The sequence below is a fragment of the Apostichopus japonicus genome, chromosome 16, assembly GCF_037975245.1.
Source record: "Apostichopus japonicus isolate 1M-3 chromosome 16, ASM3797524v1, whole genome shotgun sequence".
In the NCBI taxonomy this organism is placed as follows: Eukaryota; Metazoa; Echinodermata; class Holothuroidea; order Aspidochirotida; family Stichopodidae; genus Apostichopus; species Apostichopus japonicus.
Window position 1 is genome coordinate 22,097,828 of NC_092576.1, and position 20,726 is coordinate 22,118,553.

Consider the following 20,726-nt stretch of genomic DNA (forward strand, 5'->3'; position numbering starts at 1 on the left):
ATTGTTTGTGAAGTTTGCAGAAATTATTTCATGAATAAATATTTCTACCCTTGCTTTGATCCTTTAGCCAATATGAAAATTGCAGTATAAATACAGTACACATTGCAATTTGTTCTCAATACATTGAGTTACATTGAAAGGATTTTGTTCAAATTTTAAACATTATACCCTACCTTAAACTATTATACCCATAACGGTATACATGTATCAACAAGACAATGCCTTGTAAAATGGTAAACGTATGTTAAAATTTCCCTATAGGGCATATTCAAACTTTGCCTCACTCTATGTTTCATCTTAGACAAACATATAACAAATAACAAATATATGACAATTAGCCAATGATAAATTATAAACAATAAACGCATTACCATGTACCAACTATACCGTAGTAAGAACACCCCTCCACACCACACCCCTTCCCTCCACACCCCACCCCCGGGCCCTGAGTCCTTCGAGATCCTCTAATGTATGTATATTGGTGTCTATTCCAACAGCAGGAAGTAACAGGAACACGAATGTTTGGACACCTTTTGTCAGTTCAGACAGCTTCTTTTTTTTGCCTTTTTGAATATTTCTCATAACACTGCCCTCTATTCATAGTGCTGTCAGTGCACATTGTGGTACCGAAAAGGTTTCTTGAAAGTTCAGTGGAAACCTTAAATGCGATCCTTCAGTTGACCTTTGACTTTATACGTCATTTTTATGGTAACTTTTCTTAACATTAAGTGCATCAAATTTATGGAAATTACCTCAAATTACAAAAAATACTGCATATGTTTTGGTTACCATGGTATCCGTACAACAGAACAACCAAGCTGGTTAGTAGAGCTACACAGTATACTACAGAGTTTCTTTCTATTTTCTAATTTATTCTTATATACACAAATACAATATTCCCCCCCCCCCCCCCGCCCTAAAGAAAAAATAAATGAAATAACATAAAACCCATAAAATGCCAGTAATAAAACAGTGCCCCTTTTTTCATATGAACAAATGACCAAAATCATGTGTGAAAACCAGATCCGTCCTTTCATTATATCTAAGCCTGCTTAAACCGACACACTTATGTCAGTCACGTATACACTAATATGGATAAATAATCATTTAAGCAAGTGATCCTTCAAATTGCCTGGAGGAACAAAGGTAATATATTAGCAACATTTAACTCAAAAGGAGATCACCACATCACACATTTCTAGTTTCTGTATTTTTGTTTTGTTTTTGCTACAATCTGCTGGTAACAAACTTGGCCGTAAAAGGAAAGATAAGGACTTAGAAAACAAAGTGATACTTTATTTCACCAAAATCACACCGGGAAAGATGAGAGTAGGCAGAACATTTAGAGGTTTGGAAACAAACAAATAAAACATGACAATTAATTTGTGGGACACAGTATTGTCTGAATCTGATTAAACGATAAATACCTGACTAGTATAAATAACAGTCATGTGCTTGAAACAACATACCTAGATCTCTTAATTAGTTGCAGGAGTATCCAGTTATGTTTGTATATCAAATGGATTGGTCAAAGATATAACCTATTACGTAACATGAAGCTTTATTTAATTTTATTAAAACGTCTACCCAGTGACTTAATTCTCCACTTTTTTTGAGTTAAACAATGCGAGAGTATAGAAACCAACTTACAATAAGTTTTTAGCGTCAAATTTCCCATGATACATCTGTTCCTATTACTAACTTCCTAATTTTCTCATCACCATTCTGTGCATTTGAACAATATTATTTGCTAAATACCATAGAAGTAGTTAAATTAAATTTGATTAGTAATTACTTGAAACAAGACCAACAATTTAAAGTTATATATCTGTAAGTGTTATCATCATGCATGGAAGACCCACGTCACACACCAACCGAAACATCTAAAAACCTAACTATGACCAGTTAAAACCAGGGAGCTGCTACAGTAAGATACATGGTTAGTTAATAAACGGACTGTAACGACTGCTGCATGTGTTATGATGAACAAATAAAAATAACAAGAAACTTAACAAGACCTGTTCAACATGACGGTTTCATCTCAGAATAAACGTGAAGTTTATTCGATGCAAATTCACAACCTCGAATATTAATAAAACGGCATATGTCAAACGATTGTACAATACATAGCAAGCCTGTCCAAAAGTCAATCTTTAAGATATCTATATGTTTACAAAATCAACGGTCTCAAACTGACATGGACATTGTACGGGTGTGTCAATATAGAACTAAGCGTTGTAAGGCGCTGAATGAGATTCATTTAGACAATGTCCGCACGCAAGATTCCATCCGCCCTCTCAACACTCCCCCCCCCCCACCCCTTGGAAGTAGGAGCGGGAAGATGTCTGAAAGTTCTTTCTTTACATCGGAACTTCTAATATTACCAGCAACACGTAAACTTCACAGATAATGTATCACTTTATTGATTTATTTACACTTATTGGGGACTGAAAACAGTGCTAGGGCAGCATAACGTAAACAAGCTGATCAGACTTGCATTATGAGCAATAGCTGAATGAAAGGTGAACAATCTCTTTACCTGCCATTGACCGGTTTGTAGATTCAGACGACGATACAGGAAAACGCCGATACGATTCCAAACTGATGAAGACCACAAAAGAGAGATATGTTAATGATAAATGCATTCTTAATCTTTATTGGTCTAGAATGAAACCATCAATATATTCACCGGCCTTATGTTGGCTCTCGATGATAACTTCATATCAGCTGAGTAATCAATCTGGTTGATTCCTTAATTTTGATCTTATCAGTTTAATATCATTAGCATCTCAGTAATATAGCTGATCAGTTTCTAATCATGATATCTCAGTATGATTACCGATCAGTTTACTATCATTATCATCTCGGTTTTATACCTGATCAGTTTACAACCATTATCATCTTAGTTACATAACCAATCAGGTTAGAATGTTTATCTTCTCATTAATATAACTGATCAATTATACAATATTCATTCATACTTAGTAAAGATTCCTAAATCCTATTGGTCCATTCAGGTCAGCTGACCGTGGTTAATCCTGTGAGTAACGCACGGTAAAATTACGGGGCATCACTTTAATAAGTCTTTAGTTATATGTAACCAAAAATGTTTTGTTTTATGATTTTCCCCCACATAAACGGTAGTGTATGAATGAACGGGGTTAATCAACGGTCTAGCGTGCGTTACTCACATGATTAATGCACTCCGGGTGTTAATTCTATCGCTGGATGCACTCGGGCTCCGCCCTCGTGCATCGCTTGCATTATCCCCCGATTATGCATTAATCCTGTGAGTAACGCACGCTAGACCGTTGATTAACCCCTTAATCCTACATGAAACATGTGAAACAACTAAAATAGGAACGAATATTGATTTGATATTGAAATTAAGAAATCAATTCATGATAGTTGAGTATTCGATTCTCAGATCAAGAATGATAATCCATGAGATGATGAACTGATCAGAGAATACCCAACATCAGTGACGTCATCACCCATCACGAAATTCATAATTAAACACTGTTTAACAAAAATTGAAAAAAAAAGAAGTAAAAGGTTTTTTTTTGTTTAAATAGCCTAATTAAGTTAAATTGTGTAATTAAAAAAAAAAAAAAAACATTTTCATAACCACGTAACCAGTCTCCATTTAAGAGGACTGCTGGATCTAAGAGCATTCCAATTCGGTTAAGGAAGGTTGTTTGTTTAACGCTCAGATTTGTTTTGTTTAATGTTCTTTAAACTCTACTAAGAATCAATCATAGGTGTAGGAACACGGTGTAGGTGACAGCTGATACCTCGCTTTGAAAAGTGGAGAGAGTGGTGGGGGGGGGGCAGGAATAAATTATGAGAGTGTCCGAAAATGAAATTATAAATTAAAGTTTTATTCACTTAGTGACTTGTCCAAATATCAACGTTTTCGAACATTCTAAATAATGCAAAAACTTATGTGACTTTGACTACATATTCTCTGAATCTCTCTCTAAGCTGTTCCTCACAAGATAATTTAGTAGCTATTAAACACACATCTGTCTAATATAACCACACATTCACTCTATGTGGGCAAATGTGTTGTTTACACTAACTACTTCTGTCTTTGAGGTTGAGCAATGATGACATCATCAGCAGTGACGTCACTCCACCATTAATAATGGGAATCTCGGTGTGTCTTTTAAACACAGAACAATGAAAGAGGGTACAATGTGTACGAGTTTGAGAAATAATGTTGAGGGATGGAGATAGAGGGGTTTGTATGTATTTACATTACTCTTCATTAATTTAAATAATTAATTTAGGTATAATCTTAGTATAGATATGTTATTATTCAGGGAAATGAAACATTTTATTGCTTGTGATGTTTATAAAGCTATCCCGGTTTTCAAGATATTCAGATTTACAATATGTTAAATCTCTGCTTTATAAGGTAAATTAAATGATGACGTTAAATGTTATCCACAGTTTTTAAAATTATTATGACTCAACTTTAACATAATTTTTGTTAATAGCTGACATACAATATCATTTGTCAATGACAAATTTGTAATAGTTTGATATGTCATTCGACGTCATAGGTATTGTTTTACTTAATTATTGTGTTCTGTGGTGCATCTGTATAAGGTGACCTAATAACCTGTGTCAGACTAAGTGGTCCAGTTGCTTAACGAGCCTCTAGTAATTAAATGAGAATTTATTGAATTTAACATTGTATAAAAATGCAACCTGGACTTATAGCAGTGACTTTATCGATCTAATAAAATATATCAAAATTAAACTTCTACTTTTATTTACATACAAATTAACTGCAGTGTTTTTTATGCTATTTTATTACTAATCGGTAAAGTATTGATCATTAAGATATCACTGGATATAACGACAAGCAAACATAATTCTTAGATGAAAACATTTGTAATAAACAAACAATGGAGCAATTTGTGACATTCTTGAAAGTTGATCCTACTTGGCAACCTATCTTATAGTAAATAATCAGAGATGAAAAAATGCATGAAAAATCAGTGACGTACTTCGTGAAATATTTTAAGGAATCTGATATCAGAGGATAACCCTCTACAAAGTTCCACAGATCTCTCTTTATAGGACATTGAATAACCATTGAAGTTAACTAACACGATAAGGCTAAGGTATTAATTATTATGACTCAAAATCATCATACAAAGTTTGACATACATCCAAACTTTCCTGAGAATTTGTGTTTAACAATGTTAAAGTTAAAGTGAAGGTTTATAGTCTTGTATGAGGCTAATGCCACCTCGCATGACTTTACAACTTAACCCTTGGTCATTGGTAACTTGTCACACCCACACACCAAAGTGTGCACAATTCAATCAGTCTCTCCTGGGACACCACAGTGCACCACATCCACGTGTCCCCTGAAGGACTTCCCATAGGGTGCAGCCACAAGCCGGCGCACACAACTATATTTACAAGTTACCTTACAAGTACCCATTCATACACCTGGGTGAAGAGAGGCAATGGAGATAAAGTGCCTTGCCCAAGGACACAACGCAATGATCTGGCCAGGACTCGAATCTGCAATCCTTAGATCACAAGTCCACTGCCTTAACCACTTGACCACAACGTATATTTTGAAGTTTTCTTAAATAACTAGTGTCATGCTTCTACACGTTTTATGCATACATTTGCTAACACAGTATCTGGAATATTAGTCTGTTCACTAACTCATGTTGGCAGACTTTGACCTCTGCTAATCTCAAATGACCGTTAAACTTTAAATAAGTTTTAAATAACATCTTCGCTGCTCAGTTTGGTTACTAAAGTATTTTGAGTCAGATGTAAGATTTCCTCAAAAGGTCCATGAAGTAATTTAGAACAACAGTACTTAAAACAAAACCCAGTCTGAGAGTTGATGTGGATGTGTCCCTATATAGGCTTACCTCAGTATGAATATATTTGACTTGGTGGTGCAGCTTGTTGTGCGCATGTCTGTTCGAGAACTTACTGTGACGCTTATTATGCGTTTATCTGTTCAGGTATTGATGACGCAAGACAGGATCCAATAAAATGTTATTATATCGATTTACTTGAAAACTAAGGAAAACCTGTGATAAATGTTGCTTAATTAGCATATAAGCACTTACTTAATTTGTTGTTGAATAATCATGGTAAGACTACCAACTATTACTGTAACTTTCATGTAAGCAGACGTACTTCATAACATTCATATACAAATCATTGCACTAATTACTTGATCCTATTTCACTCATAATAAATAAAATACAACCATGGATGACTTAAATATCCCTAACATGTTACGTTAATTAAAGGAGATTTATACGAGTGGAATATCCTTAGTATATTTTGAAGTTTTTCTTAAATAACTGGTTTCATGCTTCTACACGTTTTATGTATACATTTGCTAACACAGTATCTGGAATATTAGTATGTTCATTGTCTCTTACACACAACATACGGAGTAATTTCAAGTCCTGATTGCCTACCTACTTTGTGATTTTTTTTTTTGATAGCTTGCTCTTAATGCATTATTCGGAAATGTAGGACTATAATAATTTGAATTTTTTAGAAGAGAGCATATTCCAGATATGCTCCATATAGTGTAAATTTATATTATTTGTAACAACCTACTTTCCAAGCGTCCATGTATTAATATTATATGACCATACTTTTAATGTACTGACGTAATTGTCCCCATTTAACGTTTCCTTCTTGTAAAAATCTGGCTTTCAAAGTCACCAGTTTCTCACCAAAAGCACCTTTATTCGAACGCATCAATTAGGTTGACGTCAATCATTGAATGACGTAGTGCTTGCAGATAGGCAAAACGAGCGACTTGAAGTTAGCACTCCCATTTACGCAGAAATACACTCTCGTTGGTACATGCACAGGTGATTGCCTATATATTACGTACACATCGCGAACGTACGTATACAACCTACCATGCCCAGTTGGTACGTACATATAGCGTTGCTCATAATTACTCTCACACTCAAATCACAGTTCATAAACCGTTCTTTGATATTGCTGAAACAAAATTCACAGATCAACTTGACAGTAATAGGAAGCTTGAAAAGTATTTAGAATATCGAAAGATGAAACTTGGCGGAATCGATGTCAGAGCAGAAAATAGTACCAAGAAGCTTAGGCTTCGCAGAACAGTCCGATTAGTGTAAACATGAGAGTAGCCTGATGTGAACATGCTTTGCATTGGAGCTGGTCAGCACGATGTATAAACAACAATATCATCGATGCACTACATATATGACGGCTCAACGATTTCCTTTAAAACATGTACTTTATAAGAAATTTTACAGAAAATTAAGGAAGAAATTAATCTGTATTCAAACACGGTTTTTTTTTTGTTATGGTTACTGTAGGAACTGTATGGAGCGTGGGTTATGTCGTAATCTGCATTTGCAAAGATGGCGTCATGTTCTGCACTGTTGAAAGTATATTTGAAATATCCATCCTAGAAGATTACAAAATCGTTTCTCTGCCAAACACAACATTAGCTTTCTCATATTTGGAAAACATTTTTTGAAAATGATTTATCGGTTTTTAAGGTAACTTCTAAGGGCTAGCAGACAATTGTTTTAAAGCTATTTATGACATAAAACATGTGTAGGCTTGATCATAGAAATGCTCCTTTCAAGGGGAATAACTTGCATATGGATTTTGTATGATTTCTTCGCACAGTTCTACCATAGCGCTATAAGAAGTAAACGTTTACAGCTGCTTGCTAAAGGTCAATCTGCAGATTACTTTGCTGCTCATTCTTCCATGCAAAATTACATTAACTCTATTGCAGAACAAGTAGGTTTTCCATAAATAATGTTAATTCTTCTTTCTACAGGCTAATTTCCCTTTCATATTGTATTTGGCCATGGAATGTAGAATATATATAGTGTAAGTACAAAGCAAGACAAACATAATCTCCTTTAATGAAATCATTTTTTCTTGTCTTTGACTTACCTGAAATTGTTCCAAATTTTCCAAATTTAAGAAAATTATCGTGCAGGTCCTGTTGTCCAGCTACTCTGAGAGCGTCTATCAGTGCTTTGTTTGTTGCTGCCATCCCACGTTTCTGTTTCCATAGTAACAACATCTGGTAAACCACTTCCCTTTGTCCCTTATATCTGTTATCTGCCTCTATGTTGTAAAGATCTGTCTCTTTAAGCTTCAGTTTTCTTCCCACATCCCGCCATTCTTTGGAAAGGTTTCCTGACAAGTCCTTGAAATAACCACAAAAAAAATGTTTCATCATATCGTTCTGACGCTATTTCATGATGCCAATTGAAATTGAGCTAATCCATATAAGAACCTTAGCAGACGGTCAAAAGCTAGAACACTAATGAGGCAAATGCTCATATCAAATACTTTTAATGAATGTGAGTTGTGTACTAGACAGTTAAATGGGCTAATGTAATCGTTTCATTTTGCCCCACCAATTCATTAATAAGCTTGACAAAAGCTATCATTATTCATAGACACAGCAGCAATTATGTGTGCAAAGTGTGACTGTCACAAATAGACGCAGATTTGCCACACATTTGTCACACAGGTGTTTACTAGAAAAAGAGTGGACACTTAGATGAGTGGTCGACACAGGAAACTGTAAGAATGCAGAAAATGCTGCAGAATCTCAATACTACCGATGTGCTTGTAGTTGCTACGTTGATGTTATTTGGTATATCTGTTAAGAAATGTATTTTCAAGGTATTTCAGGTGGAAATTAATTGATGCATTTAGGTTGACAGACATTTTCCCACCAGAGCATATGTTGCATAATCCAAAATATCACAGATTCATGTAGATAACGCCATTATAACATTAAAGTGAATCCCAACAAACCAAACATAGTTCCTCGCATAACTGTGAAACATGCTGTGATTCTATTATTGTGTTATATGTTTTGTGGGACAACAAACTATAGCAACATTCTTCTTTTCAAGAGTACAATCCAAGCTGTCTAAACCGTTGCAGTTCCATGGTAAAATGAAGCATTTAATGCCAGGTACAGCATATACCAATACCACTGTCACATTAGCAGTCTGTTACACAATTGCTCAGTTTAGTATGTCAGTGGCTCCTGCGGTACTACACATGGTAATTGATAATACGCCAGATGCACAACGTCCTTCTTTACACCTTCAGTACAATGCTAAGATCAGCAACCATGTAAGGTACTTACTGCAAGACTGTGGTTGACATTTAGGTGTAACCTTATGTGAGTGTTTGAGGCAAATGAGGCACAATAAGAATATAACAAGATAACAAACATGTACGTGGCCATGTTAATATTTTTACAATATGCCTCACCTACTAATTAATATGCATGATATTACTTCTTAAAACAATAGGAAGCATAAAGGGCAGTTATTTATGCATACTTTTGATAATGTGTGGGATGTTTTGATTGTTAAATTGGAAACAACATGCAAACCGAATTTAGCAATTATAACTTTCAGTAATGTCAAAATGTCGGCCTTAAATCACGTAGTGAAAAAAGGAAGTCATCATCTCAAGACTCTTTCAATTTAGGAACCAGTCTGTATCAGTCGGAAATCACAGATTTAGAGAGATATTGGTCAAAATCATGAATCATACTTGGAAGTTCTCACCAGTAAAGTTGCTTCTGTTACTTGGTCGCTATCATTTGTCATTGCTTGAGCTCCTGCTGAATTCCCTCCAGCTTCCCCTCTAATTGCTTCATGAGATGGCACAGAAGGTTTCTGCAAGAAAGAAATTGCAACGGAGTTGAGAACCAGAAAACTCATATGGTTCATGCCAAGGGTAAATGTTTAGCTGGTTGATTGAACATTATTTTTGTATATAATGTCACTGAGTATGTAGTCATCATGCAATGTTAAGGAATTTTCCAGCATAATAATGTATTACTATGTAGATAACCACTTGAAGTCCTTGTCATCTTCAAAAAAAGGCCTAACTTATGAGCCAAATAAAATGTATAAATGTGCTTACATATGCTAGTTTGCTTCATCATTAAATGTTAACGAACGTGCCAGGTAATAGACAGACATATCAACATGCATTCTAATGGTATTTGGATATTTTCATCGCCCAATTGAGCCACTGTAACAAAATAATTCTTCCATAATTTCATCACACAATTATGGGGATATTCAGCGAACACACAATGTGCAACTTTATCTATCTAAAAACATATTCTAAAATGTTGGCAAAATATCTCATCTCAAAATCATATCTCTCACTTGAGATAGGGTTGATAGTATGTCATCTATTTTGACCGGCTAACCTCATGTCATCATGGCAGATTTCCTGCAAAAGCTTAACATTTTGCATTATATAATCTTGTTGATTTATCCTTGAATTGTGATACCTTTGTAATGTTTGCTTCTGTATGTTTATAATTTTCCCAGAAGGCAGCTCTGTCCATAAATAATTTGAGTATTATAAGGCAAAACACAATCATCTACAGCTCAATTATCATCTACAGCTCAATTATCATCATGACATCATTTGCTCTGCTGTTTCCAGATGATTCACAACATATCATCACATTTGAACAATTCATATCCTTGTCATCAAAAATGCTATGAGGATGTGGCTAAGTCCTGAATTTTCCAGCCACCAAAATATATGTTTAATCAATACAGGACAATTGTTACTAACTAAACATGTTAGGTGTAGGACAGTTATAGAAAATGGTAAACATAGGGAGTACTACAGCTGGACAGTAGGGTACAAATATATAATGATGGTGTAACTACAAACATCACATCGGTTGACACAACATATCAAATACATTTACACCATCTGGAAGATTGAGATTTGGGATTTCGCTGATTGGTATTTTGTGTACATTTGGAATTTACTACTAGTCCTATAATGTAACTTTACTCCTCTTGATGTATTTGCATTGAAATACTTTGATTATTAATTTTGGTTGATTTCTAATTGATCATTTACAAAATTTGGAAGTCTTCACATTACATTCTGTCACTGTTTTACATTTGGATATAACTTACACAACCCACACAGTTTAACAAAACTATTAGTGTCAGTTACCATAACACAACAATAAACACTGGATGACAACCACTGCCAATACAATGTCTGCAGTATCAAAATTTAAAATGAAATTAACATTTTTATAGACATTTGATCAACTGAGGCTGAGTAAGATAAACTTCATGTTGTAGACTCCTTTAACAGCCCATGTACTTGGCTTTATGTTTTTTTCCTCACAATTCTCAATTCTGATTCTTTCATGATCTATACCATTTCTCTGTAAGAAAAGTTTTCAAATGATCGAGCCTTTTTTCTTTAATAATTTTGTTCATTTCATTCAAAAATTGTTTCTGTTATATTAACTTCTATTTATTTTCAATCGCTTCCACTCACATGCAAGTTGATGGTCAAACAATCATCATATTGTTTCACCTTAGCTCCTCCATCCATAATTCTTACATTCAAGTTCACACAGAGTAATGCAAGAGGCAGAGCATGGATATGCTAAAGTGCACCATTGCTTGACTAACCATTAGTGAGCAAGTTTATAATAAAACACAATATGCTTGCTATTAATGCTAAAACACATGGTAACAGTGTATAAAGGTCTTATCTGCATGGTAGCATATGAAAAAAATGAGTATAACATGACATTTACTTGACTTGTCTCTGACAGACTTGTAGTGTTCTCATACTCAGCTCTGTTCTGGCATAGTTATGTGTTCTCATACTCAACTCTGCTGTAGCATAGTTATGTGTTCTCATACTCAGCTCTGTTCTGGCATAGTTATGTGTTCTCATACTCAACTCTGTTGTAGAATAGTTATGTGTTCTCATACTCAGCTCTGTTCTGGCATAGTTATGTGTTCTCATACTCAGCTCTGTTCTGGCATAGTTATGTGTTCTCATACTCAACTCTGTTGTAGCATAGTTATGTGTTCTCATACTCAGCTCTGTTCTGGCATAGTTATGTGTTCTCATACTCAACTCTGTTGTAGCATAGTTATGTGTGCTCATGCTCAGCTCTGTTCTGGCATAGTTATGTGTTCTCATACTCAGCTCTGTTCTGGCATAGTTATGTGTTCTCATACTCAGCTCTGTTCTAGCATAGTTATGTGTTCTCATACTCAGCTCTGTTCTGGCATAGTTATGTGTTCTCATACTCAGCTCTGTTCTAGCATAGTTATGTGTTCTCATACTCAGCTCTGTCCTGGCATAGTTTTGTGTTCTCATACTCAGCTCTGTTGTAGCATAGTTATGTGTTCTCATACTCAACTCTGTTGTAGCATAGTTATGTGTGCTCATACTCAGCTCTGTTCTGGCATAGTTATGTGTTCTCATACTCAGCTCTGTTCTGGCATAGTTATGTGTTCTCATACTCAGCTCTGTTCTGGCATAGTTATGTGTTCTCATACTCAGCTCTGTCCTGGCATATTTTTGTGTTCTCATATTCAGCTCTGTTCTGGCATAGTTATGTGTTCTCATATTTAGCTCTGTTCTGGCATAATTATGTGTTCTCATACTCAGCTCTGTCCTGGCATATTTTTGTGTTCTCATATTCAGCTCTGTTCTGGCATAGTTATGTGTTCTCATATTTAGCTCTGTTCTGGCATTGTTTTGTGTTCTCATAGTCAGCTCTGTTCTGGCATAGTTATGTGTTCTCATACTCAACTCTGTTGTAGCATAGTTATGTGTGCTCATACTCAGCTCTGTTCTGGCATAGTTATGTGTTCTCATACTCAGCTCTGGCATAGTTATGTGTTCTCATATTCAGCTCTGTTCTGGCATAGTCATGTGTTCTCATACTCAGTTCTGTTCTGGCATAGTTATGTGTTATCATACTCAGCTCTGTTGTAGCATAGTTATGTGTGCTCATACTCAACTCTCTTCTAGCATAGCTATGTGTTCTCATACTCAGCTCTGTTCTGGCATAGTTATGTGTTCTCATACTCAGTTCTGTTCTAGCATAGTTATGTGTTCTCATACTCAACTCTGTTGTAGCATAGTTATGTGTGCTCATACTCAGCTCTGTTCTGGCATTGTTATGTGTTCTCATACTCAGCTCTGTTCTGGCATTGTTATGTGTTCTCATACTCAGCTCTGTTCTGGCATAGTTATGTGTTCTCATACTCAGCTCTGTTCTGGCATTGTTATGTGTTCTCATACTCAGCTCTGTTCTGGCATTGTTTTGTGTTCTCATAGTCAGCTCTGTTGTAGCATAGTTATGTGTTCTCATACTCAACTCTGTTGTAGCATAGTTATGTGTGCTCATACTCAGCTCTGTTCTGGCATAGTTATGTGTTCTCATACTCAGCTCTGGCATAGTTATGTGTTCTCATATTCAGCTCTGTTCTGGCATAGTCATGTGTTCTCATACTCAGTTCTGTTCTGGCATAGTTATGTGTTCTCATACTCAACTCTGTTGTAGCATAGTTATGTGTGCTCATACTCAACTCTCTTCTAACATAGCTATGTGTTCTCATACTCAGCTCTGTTCTGGCATAGTTATGTGTTCTCATACTCAGTTCTGTTCTAGCATAGTTATGTGCTCTCATACTCAGCTCTGTTGTAGCATAGTTATGTGTTTTCATTCTCAGCTCTGTGTTAGCATAGTTATGTTCTCTCATAGTCAGCTCTGTTCTGGCATAGTTATGTGTTCTTATACTCAGCTCTGGCATAGTTATGTGTTCTCATATTCAGCTCTGTTCTGGCATAGTTATGTGTTCTCATACTCAGTTCTGTTCTGGCATAGTTATGTGTTCTCATACTCAACTCTGTTGTAGCATAGTTATGTGTGCTCATACTCAACTCTCTTCTAACATAGCTATGTGTTCTAATACTCAGCTCTGTTCTGGCATAGTTATGTGTTCTCATACTCAGTTCTGTTCTAGCATAGTTATGTGTTCTCATACTCAACTCTGTTGTAGCATAGTTATGTGTGCTCATACTCAGCTCTGTTGTAGCATTGTTATGTGTTCTCATACTCAGCTCTGTTCTGGCATTGTTATGTGTTCTCATACTCAGCTCTGTTCTGGCATAGTTATGTGTTCTCATACTCAGCTCTGTTCTGGCATAGTTATGTGTTCTCATACTCAGCTCTGTTCTGGCATAGTTATGTGTTCTCATACTCAGCTCTGTTCTGGCATTGTTTTGTGTTCTCATAGTCAGCTCTGTTCTGGCATAGTTATGTGTTCTCATACTCAACTCTGTTGTAGCATAGTTATGTGTGCTCATACTCAGCTCTGTTCTGGCATAGTTATGTGTTCTCATACTCAGCTCTGGCATAGTTATGTGTTCTCATATTCAGCTCTGTTCTGGCATAGTCATGTGTTCTCATACTCAGTTCTGTTCTGGCATAGTTATGTGTTCTCATACCCAACTCTGTTGTAGCATAGTTATGTGTGCTCATACTCAACTCTCTTCTAGCATAGCTATGTGTTCTCATACTCAGCTCTGTTCTGGCATAGTTATGTGTTCTCATACTCAGTTCTGTTCTAGCATAGTTATGTGCTCTCATACTCAGCTCTGTTGTAGCATAGTTATGTGTTTTCATTCTCAGCTCTGTGTTAGCATAGTTATGTGCTCTCATAGTCAGCTCTGTTCTTGCATAGTTATGTGTTCTCGTACTCAGCTCTGTTCTAGCATAGTTATGTGTTCTCCTACTCAGCTCTGTTCTGGCATAGTTATGTGTTCTCATAGTCAGCTCTGTTCTGGCATAGTTATGTGTTCTCATAGTCAGCTCTGTTCTAACATAGTTATGTGTGCTCATACTCAGCTCTGTTCTAGACATTTAATGATTTTTTGGAGGCACTACATGGACCAAGTCCGCAGTTCATGAATAATGATTTTTATGACTCACAAAATCTAAACCCACAAGTTCCTGTAGGTCTTTGTAGCTACTTTGACATTGGTTCCTTCAATCAACTCACTGGTAAACCTCATGTATTCTCTGTTTCATGCAAACAGTCGTAGCCTAAACAAAAACTTCAACTCAATAATTGACTTTCTTTCCCTTCTTAATCATGAGTTCTCAATAATTGGCTTCAGTGAGACGTGGTTAAGTGACCAAATATCACCTTTGTTACAAATAGATCAATATACTTTTATAGAAAGTCACAGGGATAGCAAGAGAGGTGGTGGTGTTGGTCTTTTATATCGAATAATTATACGTTTGTAAAAAGGACTGACATATCTTTTTCAATGAGGCGATAGAAAGCATTTTCATAGAAATAGCAATGAATAAGAATAATATAATCGTTGGAGTAGTCTATAGACCTCCACAGGGTTTGACATCTACATTCAATGAATATATAAATATTATACTCAATTTAATATCTAGTGAGAACAAACATGGTTATATCATGGGGGATTTAATATTGATTTACTAAAAAATGGAACTTCTGACTTCATAAACACAGCTGTGTTTTCAAACAATTTTTCCCTACAATTTCCAAGCCTACTCGAGTAAGTGGAACCGTGGCCTCACTTATTGACAATATATTCACCAACAATATTACTGATATCACGCCTGGCATACTACTAACGAATATAAGTGACCACTTCCCCGTTTTCATTCAAACTTCAGTAGAGCAGAGTAAATCTGATTCTGGCTACTACACTAAGAACTACTCCGACAAGAATACTACGTATCTTAATAATTTAATACATAATACCGACTGGAATTTCATATGTTCTATTGAGGACGTGAACGTAGCTTATTACAATTTCATTACAGTTTTTCAAAATATTTATGATGAATGCTTTCCATATATTTATATCAGTAACTCAAAGCGTCGTAAAAAGCGTCATCCTTGGATAACGACTGGTATTTTACAATCAATCAAACGTAGAAATAAACTCTATCGCAAGATGTTGAAAACCCCCAATATTGACAATTCTGACAAGTTTCGTACTTACCGTAATAAATTGACCCACATTATTCGTATTTCGAAAACTCGGTATTACTCTGATAAGTTCAATAGTTGCAGTGGCAATTCTAAACGTACTTGGGCAATAATCAATGATGTACATAATAGAAAAAGTAAGTCGTCTATTCCCGACACGATGAAAGTCGGCAATGGTAAAACCAATGATCCTAAGCAGATTACAAACGCATTCAATGATTTCTTTATAAATGTTGGGCCCACCTTAGCGTCAGATATTCATAGTGACACTAATCCAAATCATTACTTAAGAAATTCAAATCCTTCAACCCATTAAAAAACCATTTAAAGTTGCACTTGCTTGTTTGAAACCAGATAAATCTGGCGGCTTCGAAGGCATAAAGCCTTCAATACTAAGAAAGGTGTTACATTACGTTGTTCACCCTCTTACTCACATTATAAATTTATCCTTAGCAACTGGTACAGTCCCAGATCATATAAAAATTGCTAAAGTTATCCCTGTTTACAAAAAAGGGGATCACGATGTTATAGGTAATTATTGCCCAGTTTCTGTACTAACAGGCTTCTCTAAAATCTTTGAAAGAATAGTTCATAATAGTATTTATAATTTTATCAGTAAACATGATATTATGTTCAAAAATCAATATGGGTATCGGCCAGGACACTCACTCACTCGAACTTGCTTTGACTGAGGCCTTGGAGGTACCTGTATTGTATGATGCCATAGATAATAAAAGGATTTCCGTCGGTGTATTCTTGGACTTGTCCAAAGCGTTTAATACAATTGATCACCATATTTTGTTTATGAAATTGTCACATTATGGCATAAGAGGCACAGGACTAGACTGGGGTATAAGCTATTTATCAAACAGAAAACAATTTACAAATTGTCTTCATACGGATTCTGATTGCATGAATGTTGTTTGTGGGGTCCCACAAGGATCTATATTGGGGCCCTTGCTTTTTATAATATATGTAAATGATATTTGTCATGTGTCAGATAATTGTACTATCATATCATTCGCTGATGATACTCATATTTTTTTTCTCTGGCTTGGATCCTGTGGAAATGAGGGCTAGAATTTGTCATGTGCTTGATGAATTTCATGCTTGGTTTTCAGCTAACAATCTTTCTTTAAATGTAGGTAAGACAAAATGTGTTGTTTACAATGAAGGTAGGAATAGGAATATTCTGTCTGACATACAGATGCATGGTAGTAGTCTAAAAAAGTGTGTTTTACCACTTTTCTAGGGGTAACTATTGATTCTGGTCTGAGATGGCGTGATCACATAAATACAATATCATCAAATATTTCTCGAGGCGTTGGGATTCTTTCCAAATTGAAGCACTACTTACCAAAACATATTCTTCGTTCTTTATATTTTACTTTAATTTATCCTCACCTTACTTATTGCATTACAGTATGGTCTGGCACGGCTGCTTATAACATTAAGAAACTTTTTGTACTTCAAAAAAGGGCTATTCGACATATATCTTCTGCCGACTATAACAATCATACTAGTAAATTATTTGCCTCACTTAAGCTACTGAAATTACCGGACCTTGTGAAAGTTCATCTTGCTACATTCGCTTATCGCTCTATTAATGGGTATAATCTGCCCACATGTAAAAATGTATTCACTGTTAATAAGGAAATCCATGATTATAATACAAGACAGGCTGGTCACATACATAGACTTTTTCCCATAGTAACCTGGGTAAACAGAGTATACGTTATCGGGCAAACACTTGCTGGAATTATCTACTTCATCATGATCATATACAAAATGATTCTCAGTCACCACGTTCCTTTAAACGTCAATTAAGCGAGGTTTACATAAGTGATTATTGATCCATAATACTTTTTAGAAATCTTAGTTTGTTTATATCGTTAACACTGATAACTTAATTATTTTCCTTCTTTAGGGAGTGGCTCTACTCGATAAGCCTTTCAGGTTTTTAGATCACTTCCTTTCTCTTTATACTCAATTGCATATCTGTAAACGTTTGTATGACATACAATGTACCGTATATTGAGGAAAAACAAATAAATGAAATGAAATGAAATATTTATGTGTACTCATATTCGGTCCTGTTCTAGCATAGTTGTGTGTAATCATAGTCAGCCCTGTTGGTGTCTACTTATACTTTCAACTAATACAAAATTATGTTCTTGAACTTGTGCTTAACACCTTATAATTGTTTTACTTGGATTCAAAACTTTTTGGGTACAAAATGTATACTCTTTATTACCTTACAATTTTTAAATGGAAAAGCTAAAGAGTCTGTGCTCTATCAGTGTATTTCTTTCTTGCCTCGAAGATGCTATATAACAAATTTGGCTTACTTTCTCAAGCCCCAACTCAAATCTCAGTTTACTCTGACTGTTCCTGAAGTTAGAGAAAACGTATGTAATATTTACAAGTATTCATCAGTTTTATTCAGGATCTCTTACCTGCTTTCAGTGCATAACAGGAAAATAGGGTTTCTTCTGCCAGTTTCAAAGTTAAGGGTAGGTTTTGACTTCTGTTAACCTTAAATGAGCATTCACCTATAGCACATTGTGGAGCAATTTTATTTATCATTTGGTAATGCATCATGCATTATTCTTCTCTTTCGTAAGCAAAGTTCTCAAGATACAGAACTTTGGGACCTCAGCTGACCCAAAATGACCTTTGACCTTCACTCAAAATAGAAGGGTTCTTGAAGTCAGTATATGACAGACACATGTTACATATGAGAGCCAACAACGTATCCCATCAGAAGATATCGTTTTTACAAAGATTTCCAGTTTTGACTCTCGTTACCTTTAAATGAACTGTGACTTCTCCAAATTCTCTAAAAACTTTTCACTACAAACGGATATCCTACCATGTATGCATAAGTTTCTTTAATGTTCATGTTCTGGAGATTTGAGATTTTCACATTTTGCCCTTTGCTGACCTGAAATGACAGTTGACCTCCCTCAAAAACATTGCCGATCTTGTACTTATTATGGGGAAGACGTGCATAATATGATAACTACAGAAGTTACGTACCTTGACAAATCATGTTTCCAAACTAGGATGTCACATACACACATGCACACACACATGCACATGTCAACCTGACAGAATAGGTTTCTTTGCTTCCAGGAAGGAACCAAAAAGGTTGATAAGGTACAATATCTCATTGCCAGGATACTATGTGTAGGGATGATATATCAATATGTGCCATGTTTCAAGCATGCATAGATCATAGCATAATAACTAGACAAAACATAAGAGCTTCAATGGCTTACTAAATGAAACTATATGATGTTTTTCATGTATGTGCATGCACTGAGGTAGAACATATTCAATAGTTTTATATTGAAGTAAGTTCATCTTTACCAAAATAGTCACTGAGTTCAAGTGATAACTTAGCAGCCATGCAAGATGAATATATAAACTGTTCACAAACCTTGAAGTTGACAACCAACTGTATTGGATCTTCCTGAGCAGCTTCGAAGACTAAAAAACAAGCTTCTTCTCCAACCTTCTCGAAGAAAAATGAATGTCGATAGGCCACAGGGGCTGCTACGTTTAAAAAAGGTATTGTCTGCAGCAAAGTGAAATTCATTTTTAGTCATCTGATAAGGACAGGTTTCTTTTTTTTAAAATATGCAATACTCAAGCATTTATTATTCTAAAGTGACAGTTTTGCTTTTGTTGCCCTCAACAAACAATGCTTCTTTGATTTTGGCAAAGTGACTAAATGTTACAAACTATGAAGTTTCAAACACCATGTTCTCTTTGTGTAAACATATAACAAACCAAGTTGATATACTACTGTTTGTCCCCTTTCAGATTATGGGAGCCTTTCTGCAAACTATCAAAGTAAATACAGTCCTTTGGAGATAAAATGGTTAATTTGAGAAATATGACCATAGTCCCATTCCCCACCTCGAAAGACTCCAAATATGTGCAGACAATTGTTGATTGACAGAAACTATCCACTGCATTACAATAAACTCATAATGAAGATCAACTTAGTCACTGACTGAACCAGGTCCATTCTCAAGAAATAGTTTTGACAATTAACATAACCTTGAAAACAAATTTCCATTTAACAAACAATAAACCAGGAAATAGTTTGACCACTTAACTTATCTACCTACAATGCTTTGGTACAATGTGAATAATGTTGACCCTGAGGGAAATTATGAACTGTAACCAACTTCATGTCTTCTTTCTGTAACATGCACAAAATAAGCCCTGAAATATTCTGCTGTACTAAATATTGTGCCACCTTCCAGTGGCATTCAAATGGGGGTGGAGGGGTGGTTGCTTTCCCCACCTATGTTGATAGTCTGGGAAAGATCACTGTCAGGGGATATCACTCAGTCAGTGAATAACCATGTATCTTCATTAGCTGTTATTTCAATTAGGACATCGCCCAATACGTTTCTGTGTAAATTCAGTATCTCATACTGTATACTCATGCCACCCCCTCCCTCCTTCAAGGGTAAAACACAAAAATGCCCCATCCTTCTTGTTTCTATATTTCATGTAAGCAATTAAGTCTATGTCTCAAAGTGAGTCATGTTTTTCCTTCATGAATTTATGAATAATCTGTAAAAATTATATGCCTAGCTAGTTTTCCAAGTGAAACACTTTCCAAAGTGGAAGGACACCCCTCACGTCAGACACAATCCCATATCAGTCAGTAGAGTCTGCCCCCCCCCCTCCCACCTTCCAAATCCGACGCATGCCACTGCCACTGAACTGCTTGAATCAAGGTTGCTGAAAATCTGAACAACACTTCAGTGCCAACTCATCAACCGACCACTCCAAGTCATCAACCGACCACTCCATAAA

At 35.6% G+C, this 20,726-nt stretch overlaps 1 protein-coding gene and 1 long non-coding RNA gene across 2 annotated transcripts in view; one reads left to right on the forward strand and one right to left on the reverse strand.

Annotated features, from left to right (window-relative positions):
- The window catches only part of LOC139982813 (uncharacterized), an 890,000-nt gene that overhangs the window by 360,067 nt on the left and 509,207 nt on the right, over positions 1-20,726 (reverse strand). The gene's annotated exons all lie outside the window — the stretch shown is intronic.
- The window catches only part of LOC139982835 (uncharacterized), a 204,976-nt gene that overhangs the window by 57,911 nt on the left and 126,339 nt on the right, over positions 1-20,726 (forward strand). The gene's annotated exons all lie outside the window — the stretch shown is intronic.